The 8,727-nt window shown below is 41.2% G+C and overlaps 1 pseudogene; it reads right to left on the reverse strand.

Moving 5' to 3' along the window:
• Window positions 1-6,599: 6,599 nt before the first annotated feature.
• On the reverse strand, window positions 6,600-6,951 carry LOC147454052 (uncharacterized; annotated as a pseudogene).
• Window positions 6,952-8,727: the final 1,776 nt, after the last annotated feature.

The following is an 8,727-nucleotide window of genomic DNA, read 5'->3' on the forward strand; positions in this document are numbered from 1 at the left end:
GCCCCAAGAACAAAGCAAGAGACATTTTTTGAGTAATGTACTTGCTCATCTTGAAACCGGCAAGCACCTAAACCCCAAAACCCGGCCTAACGCTTTTGACCTCTCCTTATGTTTAAATGGTGCCCATAGAGTGGGTTACAACATTGTAATGACATCTGGCTTTTGACCAGCTGATGATTAATGACAACACAAGTCTCATGAATTCATCATTGTTTTACTTTTGGTGCCAGATTTAATTGTATGTTTAATTGAACAAAATATCTATGTTTGTCATTTGATATACTGCCCAATGTCAAATTAATTGAATGGGTATTTAAAAGTAATGACATGTTCACCTAATATGCAGATATGGAAGAAGAACTCAACCACGCTAAAGCTCAGGCAATTTTTAAAGAAGAACAAGTTAGATGTGGACAAGCAAATCTTTCTACTATTGCAAACATTGAAGAAGATGAATCTGAGCTACAGGGCGAACCACTAACCCTTAAAGAGTGAAAAAAGCTTTTCCCTAATCACTTTGTATGCCATCAACTATTTCAAATAAGTGGCAATGCAAAAGATATAGCTCCATTAAAGCTCTCTGATTTGCAACATAAAGGACTGGCACGTTGTGAAGGATTGGGGGGCTGGCCTCTACAACACCTCAAACCAACACCAATAAAAGAGGATGAAGAGTATAGCTCTCTCGAGATAATATGGGCTGATCTTCTCTCACTAATTTTCTCAATTTGCACACACTCAACCTCGACTAGCCTCGACTAGCTCCGACTAGCTTCCCTCTACACCGCTACAACTCCCACTACACTCCATTGCACTCAAAGACACCAAGGAAGCAATAAAATCAAGGAAAAAAGTGAGAAAAAAACCATGGAAATATCTACACTTTTGACCATAACTCAAAGAGCTTCACTTCTTTTCAAACGCCCTTCCATGTGCTAGTAGGGCTTCCATAGGCGCTCCCATATATACACATAGCTTGACCAAAATCCACTCAAATCAAGCTTAATTTGAAAATCCACAAAGTTCAGCAGAAAAAATCAAAAAAGGTGATGGAAAAATTGGGGGAAACCTTGCTCTTTGATATATGTACAAGCAAGGCATTGCAGCACATACTTTACCCTCGACTAGCTGCACCACAAGGCGCTGCACACACCATAGCCACCATACCTCAAAACAAGATGAAGAGAGGTCAATATGCAGATCTAAGAACCCACTTTCATCAGCACATTGAGGAGAGACACACTCTCAACTCACCACATCGGGCCCTCGACTAGCAAGACAGGCTGCTCTACTCCCAAACGCCTCTATCCCTCGCGGCAATCAGGGCTTCTTGCTGCTAGATCTTCTTCTGTCAAATCCCCCACTCACTCACGACCTCAAGCTGATAAAAACTCAGTTTTTTTCATATTTTTCAAGTACTAAGTGACTCTTTCAAGTCTCAACACATCTATGTACAAAAACAGCAAAACTATGCACCCCGCACAACTGGGCCACATGCGTAGAGACAGCTGGCACACACCGCCTTTGTACACTTTGTACAAGCATGCTTTATTTACATATAAGGGACCCAAAATCATTAAAAAACCCTTTCCAAAGTCTTTGGGGTGGCTTGCATCATTTCGTAAAAACACGTCACATATTGCCCCCCCAACAAGCATGGAACACTTTCAAGTGTTTCATGTACATTTCTTGCTTCATCACATGATTCTGGTCACATAAGGCCTGATTCGGATCCCATTGACTCCTTCCTTATGCATATTTCCATCCAAGTCCTTGAGCTGATATCTTCCATTATCATACACCTTATGCACCACAAAAGGACCTTCCCACTTTGCCTTGAACTTTGTTTGAAAGGTATTGTCCAAAGCACTATTATACCTCATAACCAACATGCCTTCACATAGCCCTTTTTCCTTTATCTTTTCATTGAATACATCAGCCCTTCTTCTTCCCAAGTCTTCATAGTATCTAATGGCACTTTCTCTATCCAACAAGAGGCTATGCATAGATGCCAGTCTCTCTTTTACATACTCCTCCTCAACCAAACTATGCTTCAAAATGAACTCCAATGAAGGAAGCATCACATTAATCAGCATAACACACTCTTCTCCATATACCAAATGAAATGGAGTGAAGCCCGTGGATGATTTTTGAGTCACTCTACATGCCCACAATGCCCTCTCCAAATACATATCCCAATCTTTTGGATGTTCTTCCACAAGCTTGAACAATATCTTCTGTAAAACTCCATTGAATGCCTCCACCAACCCGTTGCATTGTGGATGATAAGGAGTAGCATACCTATGTTTGATCTCGAATTTCTCCACCAATTCAGTGATAAGATCATTCCTAAACTCTTTCCCTTGATCACTTACAAGCTCCAACGGCACTCCAAATCTACAACATATGCAATCAAAGATAAAGCTTCATACATCTTTGCTTGTAGCCCCTCTACTAGCCTTTGCTTCTGGCCATCTTGTCATATAGTCCACTGCACTAAGTATGTAGTGCTTCCCATTTTCTAGTGCCTGGAAGAGGACCAATTACATCCACATCCCACTTCTCAAAAGGTCCATAGCTTACAATGTGTCTCAAAGGCTCAGGCATCAGCTTTCTCTTCTGATATATTTGGCACTTGTGACAGCTTCTACACCAATGCACAACATCCCTATTCATACTTGGCCACATAAGTTGAGCATTCAATACTTTCCTTCTTGTAATTTCCACTCCAAAATGGCCTCCACATCCTTCCTCATGACATGCTTTTAAGAAATCAAAAACTTCATCATGGTAGAGAACTCTTCTCATGACACCATCAGCCCCCTTGTGATACATTTGCTCTCCAATCAAGACATACCTCATAGCTCTTCGTGTGATTGCATGCCTTTGTTGATAAGTCAATCCCTTTCTTGCAAAACCCATTTGCAACACATGTTCTTCCTCATGGAGGGATTCCCTTCCAAGATACCTTGGCTCTCTAATTATCACCGCATGCACATCTTTTGTGAACACCTGTTCCGCCAACTCATGAGCCCTTACATTCATATTTCGTGGTACATGCCATATTTGAAAGTACGTAAAAGACTTTAACAACTTCCTCACTTTAAAAAACCATCCCTTCATGCCTTCTTGATTTACCTTCCAGGTACCTTGAGCTTGCCACACAATTAACATAGAATCACCTTTGATTAAAAGCCTCCTTACATGTCTTTTGACACATTCTTCCAGGCCCAAATAGAGGCTTGCATACTCAGCCTCATTATTACTCTTTACATCCACTTCTTGGCTTCCAAACCAGCACTCAATGCCATTTTTATCCTCAAATATATAACCAATAGTGCCCTTATTAATGCTCCTTTTGAAAGACCCGTCAAAGTATAAGGTACCCTCTACATCCTGAAGCTCCGCATGCATAGTTGGGCTTGGTGCTATCTTCTTTTCCAAATATTTCTTCAACTCACTCCTTGCATGAATCTCTTTAAAAGTGAGCATATCCGCCATATTTGCTCTCACACTATCCTCCTTAGTAAAGCTCATGTCAAATTGTTGCAAGCTAAGTATCCACTTTTGCAATTTAGGACTATCCCCAGGATACCTTAATGCATGAGGCAATAAACTACATGATGTTAACACCACAAAAGGCTTACAAATAAGATAAGATTTCAGCCTTTTTGTTGCATATACCAATGCCCAAACCAATTGCTCGATCTCATGCCAAGATTTTTGTGCATCATTCTTCACTTTGCTTATGTAGTAAACCGGCCTCATATAAGATTGCTTTTTTCCTTTTTGCATCAATACTGCACCAATAGCATGCTCACCCACGCTCAAGCTCAAATAAAACATTTCATCCCAACAAGGAGTCATCATCAAAGGTAATGTAGATAGCTTTTCCTTGACGTCCTCAAAAGCTGTTTGCTCATGCTCCGTCCAAAGGAAAGGGTCTTTTTGTGTTGCTTCTTGCAAAGGGTGTACATATTCAGCAAGCATACAAAAAGACCTTGACAAGTACCTTAGCTTTTGTACAAAACTCATCAATTCCTTTGTAATTTTATGACTCTCCATCATAAGCAAACATTCCACTTTTGCAGGATCTGGAGCTATCCCATTCTCACTTACCTCATGGCCAAGAAATATCACTCTAGCTCTTGCAATTTTACATTTCAAAGGATTGAGTTGACCCCCATCATCATCAATCCTTTTAAACACCATATCAAGATTTTTCGCATGAAGCATTCTATCACTGTAAACACAAAAATCATCCATAAAGACTTTTACAAAGCTTCCAAGGTAAGGCCCCAATACTTTGTCCATCCAACTTTGGAAGCTCGCATAAGAATTCATCAAGCCAAAGGGCATCACCCTATAGCAAAACACTCCCCATGGGGTCAAAAAGTTGGTCTTCTTTTGATCTTCATATGCAATCCCAATTTGAAAATACCCACTGAACCCATCACATACCGAATATCTCTCATGACCTGCAACAGTGTCCAAAATCTCATCCTGAAAGGGAAGGGGATAGTGATGCCGCTTTGTTGCCGAATTCAATGGCTTATAGTCCACACATATTCTCCATTTATTTCCCTTTTTTGGGATTATAACCACAGGGGAAACCCATTCTGCATCATCCACAAGGTAGATAAAATCAGCTTGCAAAAGCTTACTCACCTCTATCTCCAACACCTTTCATTGAATGGTGCCCAATCTCCTTAGCTTTTGAGCAACAGGCTTTGCACCTTCTTTAAGCTTTATTTCATGAACAACACTCTTTGTTCCCCTCATTTGAGCATAATCTTTGGCAAAAAACTTGGGATACTTATCAAACAATGCGTCATATGCTTCTCTCTCACGACTAGTCAGGTCACCTGCAAGCATATCCATTAATTCAGCTTTTGGTACATTCGGCTCATGATCAGCCCCATGGTCATTTTCTGATCTCATAGCATCCCCTTTATCAAAATTTTCATCATATACATGTATCCCACAAAGATCTACATCAAGATCAAGAAGACTTTGATCATAAACCTCATTGTCAGTATATGTAGAGGATGCACTAGAAGAACTGTCACACATGTCCTAAGTGGATGGCAATAAATCTTGATGCATAGCTGGTTCATCATCAATTTCCAGCACCTTACATGTTTTCATATCATATCTAATCCTCTTCTCTTTAGGCCTGTCCACAAAGAGGTCAATACATCCCCTGTACCAGTCCTGCCGTGACCTCATAGCAATCAACCAAGGTCTACCCAATATAATTGGATATTCCCCAAGCTTTATAGGCATCACATGAATGTCCATGACAGCCCTTTGACCCAAAACATTAAGCTCCAAGTCATGAATAACTCCCAAGCATTTCACTCTACTACTATTTGCCATCTTCACACTGAACAAGGATTTGCCTGTGAACTGCAATCCCAATTGCTGCATTGTTTCCTCTATCATAATGCACACTTGGGCTCCACCATCCATGTACGCCTTATTCACCCTCCTTCCATGTATCCAAGCATCAACCACAGGCAAAACATCAGTAACTTTATGAAGTTGCACTACATGTGCATCGCGTGTCTTTACCTTCACCCTTCTAACACTAGCTAGTGTATGCCAGTGCCTTCTCATACTTGAGCTCAAATGCAAGAGTTGCCCATATGATATGTCGGCCCTCTTGTTCTTCAAGTCTTCTAAGAGATTGTATGTTGATTGACCCTTCCCAAGCTGAAAATCATCCATGCCTATCTTCCTTCTTCTTGCCCTTACCTTTGCCTGCTTACTACTTTCAGCCTCTTCCATAGGTGCCTTGCCTTTATCTACATCTCTCCTTGGCTTTGTCCTTGCTCTTTCCTCTTTTAGAATGCCTTCACTCCCTGCTTTTTGTGCCCTTGTTCTCTTATTTGCAAAGACATCAACCTCATCATCTTCATCTCCCTCCTCAGCTGCCTCCAAAATTCCTACGTTAAATTGCGGAGGTGCTTGAGCTTGATTTTGTCCCTGTTGTTGTGCAAGTCCTTGACCTTGGAGAGGTTGCACATTTCCATTTACATTGCCTTCATTACCTATTTGTCTTTGTATGATAGGATATATACCTCCTGGCTCTCTCCTTGGTTGATTGCAATTGGGTGATATATGCCATGTCTCCCCACAATTGTAACACATCACATTATCACCTCTATTCCTTTGAGGCCGTTCTCCTTGATGTCTTATTACTTGTTGTTGGATAGCTTGCATAGCAAGGTTGAGGTTTCCTATTTGCTCTATCAATCTTTGAATGTCTTGGTGAAAGGATTCATGTCCTCTATTGTCCACTATTGGAGCTTCTACATGGATTTCCCTTTCAACATGCATATCCAAAGGCAAAGGCTCGACCACATTATTTGTTGATACATAACCATCCCTTTGATGTACATTTGCTTCTCTTTCCCTATTTGCCATTTCATGCCTTCTCACCTTCTTTCTCCATTGCTCTCTAGCAACCTTTACTGCCTCGTTGTAGGTCCCTGGGTCCTTGAGATCCACCTTGTCTCTAATGCTTTGATGTAAGACAGCCACAAACCTATCGTTCTTCAAGAAATCAGGGGGAATTTGATTCTCTTCAAGTCCCTTTATGATCTTTCTCCAACAAGCTTCAAACCTGTTTATGTGCACATTGATGTCTTCATGTTCTCCTTGTTGTAGCTTGCTTAGCTCTCTCCACAAATACTCAGGATCATCCTCCTTCTCAAACTCTTCTCTCAAGGCATGAGAAAGAAGATTCCAATCTCCCTTTACACCACCTTCAAGCCTATCTTCATACCATTCACGTGCTTCACCTTCAAGTAGCAAACTCACCAAACGTACCTTGAATGCACCATCGTCCCTATTGCTCTTCAATGCAATCAATTCGATCCTTCGGATGAACTTGTCCACATCTTCTCCTTTCCCACCCTTGAAGACTTCATACCCATCTCCCGCCATAGGCCTTGATTTGATCTTCAAATGGATGCCAATCTGTAGATCAAAACCCTGTTAGAAGGATTCTCTTCTCCTCAGTGGGGGCACCAGTTTATGTGAAGGATTGGGGGACTGGCCTCTACAACACCTCAAACCAACACCAATAAAAGAGGATGAAGATTATAGCTCTCTCGAGATAATATGGTCTGATCTTCTCTCACTAATTTTCTCAATTTCACACACACTCAACCTCGACTAGCCACGACTAGCTTCCCTCTACACCGCTACAACTCCCACTACACTCCATTGCACTCAAAGACACCAAGGAAGCAATAAAATCAAGGAAAAACGTGAGAAAAAAACCATAGAAATCTCTGCACTTTTGACCATAACTCAAAGAGCTTCACTTCTTTTCAAACGCCCTTCCATGTGCTAGTAGGGCTTCCATAGGCGCTCCCATATATACACATAGCTTGACCAAAACCCACTCAAATCAAACTTAATTTGAAAATCCACAAAGTTCAGCAGAAAAAATAAAAAAAGGTGATGGAAAAATTGGGGGTAACCTTGCCCTTTGATATATGTACAAGCAAGGCATTGCAGCACATAGTTTACCCTCGACTACCTGCACCACAAGGAGCTGCACACACCATAGCCACCATACCTCAAAACAAGATGAAGAGAGGTCAATATGCAGATCTAAGCACCCACTTTCATCAGCACATTGAGGAGAGACACACTCTCAACTCACCACATCGGGCCCTCGACTAGCAAGAAAGGCTGCTCTACTCCCAAACGCCTCTATCCCTCGCGGCAATCAGGGCTTCTTGCTGCTAGATCTTCCTCTGTCAAATCCCCCACTCACTCACGACCTCAAGATGATAAAAGCTCAGTTTTGTTCATATTTTTCAAGTACTAAGTGACTCTTTCAAGTCTCAACACGTCTATGTACAAAAACAGCAAAACTATGCACCCCGCACAACTGACCCGCATGCGTAGAGACAGCTAGCACACACCGCCTTTGTACACTTTGTACAAGCATGCTTTATTTACATATAAGGGACCCAAAAGCATTAAACAATCCTTTCCAAAGTCTTTGGGGTGGCTTGCATCATTCCGTAAAAACACGTCACAACGTGTATTGCTGCAAAGGTTTATACGACAAGAGAGATGCCTACCAAACAACAACCAAGTAGCAATTTACTTTATCCAACAATGCTATGTTTGATATGTTTTTCTGAAGAGAGTGGATTGGTCAGATCGTCCAGGCATCGCTGGCGTTGGACGTGGACGCATTGCAGAAAAGGTGGCAGTAAGGAATGCAAATAATCCAATGCCTCCTCGCAAGAGTCCTATTGATTTACTTCCTGAAGATTCAGAAACACTGACTGAATTAGCCAGCCAAGGACAAGACCTTGCCATCCAAGGAGAAACACCGGACATGCTTCGTGGCCGTATTCTTGAGCTTGAAATAGAGTTAAGTGATGCACAAGCAAAGCCTCAATGATATGAATCATTGTATGGACCTTTGCCAGATGATACTACCACTTCACATAAAGATGGTGCTCAATCATCCCCTAAGCTAGGAATTACAAATTTTACCATAGACTAGCTTATAGCAAATCTATCAAACTCATAAGTCACTCACAAGCTTTTTGTAATCTCAAAATTATATCAAACTCTTTTCGATTGAGTAATTTTCCATAACCTTGTTGTAATTTCAAACCTACATAGACTTTATGTAATTGTTATTCGACAAGATATTATCGGCAATTTATATTTGTGTGAGTAAATATGTGC

This window comes from Adiantum capillus-veneris, chromosome 7 (genome assembly GCF_014529385.1).
Source record: "Adiantum capillus-veneris isolate H3 chromosome 7, ASM1452938v2, whole genome shotgun sequence".
Lineage (NCBI taxonomy): Eukaryota > Viridiplantae > Streptophyta > Polypodiopsida > Polypodiales > Pteridaceae > Adiantum > Adiantum capillus-veneris.